Source organism: Tasmannia lanceolata, unplaced genomic scaffold (assembly GCF_043159265.1).
Source record: "Tasmannia lanceolata isolate RefF3 unplaced genomic scaffold, GAP_Taslan_0.1 ptg000284l, whole genome shotgun sequence".
Classification (NCBI taxonomy): Eukaryota; Viridiplantae; Streptophyta; class Magnoliopsida; order Canellales; family Winteraceae; genus Tasmannia; species Tasmannia lanceolata.
In genome coordinates, this window is record NW_027518959.1 from 367,501 (window position 1) to 370,000 (window position 2,500).

Genomic DNA, 2,500 nt, shown 5'->3' on the forward strand with positions numbered 1-2,500 from the left:
CTCAAAACCAATCAACGGACAGAGGTCATGCGTCATGGGGGGGATCTAGCAAGGCCATGGGGAAGGTCATGGAGGACCTTGGAAGCAAGCGCAAGACGAGAGCGAATCGAACAAGGGGCCAGGACGGGGCCTTGTGCCCATGGTCTTCGCAAGACAGCGTCCAAGGCACCCGAAAGCCCAAGGGAACCCAAACCCGGCCGACACTTGCAATCGCACATGCTCTCTGCAACACACCATCAATGCCGCCCAACGGGGCCAGCACGAGCAGTCCTCCGCGGTCCCCTGGCCCTGCGCACGTTTGTCTTCGAAACCGAGCATCAATGCCACAGAAAGTGCCGGGGCGCCAGCTGGAGCCATCATCCGCGTTGCCATGGCTCGCTTGGCCTTGGCTTGCCAGGCCCCGACACGAGCAATCGCGCATTTTCTTTGCAACCGACCATCAATGCCGCCCAACGGGGCCAGCACGAGCAGTCATCCGCGGTCCCCTGGCCCTGCGCACGTTTGTCTTTGAAACCGAGCATCAATGCCACAGAAAGTGCCGGGGCGCCAGCTGGAGCCATCATCCGACGTGCCATGGCTCTGGTCCCATGGTCTTCGCAACCGAGCATTCGTGACACCCGCGGGGCCAGGACACCAACCCTTCCGACACGAGCATTCGCGCATGTTCTTTGGCCACACAACGGCGCCAGCACGAGCAAAATCATCCGCGGTGCGGTGGCCTTGCACGGCCTTTTGTCTTTGGAACCAACCATCAGTGCCACGGGAAGTGCCGGAGTCCCGGCATCCGCGGTGCCAAGTCATTGCGCCCTTGGTCTCTGCAGCGGGGCATGCCGGGCACTCCCAACCATTGCAAGCAAGCAAGCAAGCAAGAAAGAAAGTAAGTAAGTAAGTAAGTATTACATATAGGGGCGGGACATGCGGGGAGATCTGCGAAACGTGCATTACGGGGCACACGCGTACCTACCGGGGCATACCGACCCCTATTGGGGCACACGTGTGCATATCGGGGCATACCGGGCCTATCGGGGCACACGCGTACATACCGGGGCATACCGAGCCCTACTGGGGCACACGTGCGCATATCGGGGCGTACCAAGCCTATCGGGGCATACGCATGTATCCCAAGGCATACCGAGTCAATCCGGGCATACGCGTTCATACCGGGGCGTAACGGGCCTATCGGGGCATACTTGGGCATATCCGGGCAAAAAATGCCCAAAACTTGCGCAACCTTGGCAACCGTGGTCCATTCCTCTCTATATGCCTAGCCTTGCCAACCGTGGTCCATTCCTCACTATATGCCATGGCCTTGTGCCCATGGTCTTCCCAAGACAGCGTCCAAGGCCCCCGGAAGGCCAAGGGAGCCCAACCCAGCAATGCCCTGCTATGGCAAGCCAAGGCCAAGCATTCCGGTGCCTATCCGGGCAAAAATGCAATTCCTCTCTATATGCCTAGCCTTGGCAACCGTGGTCCATTCCCCACCATATGCCATGGCCTTGTGCCCATGGTCTTCCCAAGACAGTGTCCAAGGCGCCCGGAAGGCCAAGGGAGCCCAACCCAGCAATGCCCTGCTTTGGCAAGCCAAGGCCAAGCATTCCGGTGCCTAACCTTGGCAACCGTGGTCCTTTCCTCACCATATGCCATGGCCTTGTGCCCATGGTCTTCGCAAGACATCGTCCAAGGCGCCCAAAAGGCCAAGGGAGCCCAACCCAGCAATGCCTTGCTAGGACAAGCCAAGGCCAAGCATTCCGGTGCCTATCCGGGCAAAAACGCCCAAAGCATGCCCATTCCTTAGCCTATCCAGGCAAAAACGCCCAAAATCTGCACATTCTAGTGCCTATCCGGGCAAAAACGCCCACCAGCATGCCACCCTCCTATAGGGTTTGCGCAACCAACCAGCCTAACCACCAGTGGCAACCAAAGGTGCTGTTAGCGACGACTTCTGAAGACGCAACGAGACGCGACGTGTTTGCGCCCAGACGCGACGAGACGATGCGGGATCTGCGCCCAAGAATGCCTAGACCCGTCGACTTGATGCGGGATCAGCTCGCCCAAGCATGCCTAGTGTGCAAGGCCTGTGTGCAAGGCTAGTGTCCAAGGCTAGTGTGCAAGGCTCATGTGGAACGCTAGTGCGCAAGGCTAGTGCCCAAGGCTTGTGTGCCAGGCCCGTGTGCAAGGCTAGTGTCCAGGGCTTGTGTGCATTGCTTGAGTGCAAGGCTTGTGTGCATTGCTCGAGTGCATGGCTTGTGTGCAAGGGTTGTGCGCAAGGCTAGTGTGCGGGGCTTGTGCGCATGGCTAATGTGCACGGCTTGTGTGCATGGCTACCGTGCAAGGCTAGTTTGCATGGCTAGGGTGCAAGGCTCGCATGCGAGGCTAGTGTGCAAGGCTGCGTGCAAGGGAAGCGTGCAGGGCGAGTGTGCGAGGCCACTGTGCACGGCGCCAGCACTAGCGAGCCATCATCCGCGTTGCCATGGCTCGCTTGGCCTTGGCTTGCCAGGCC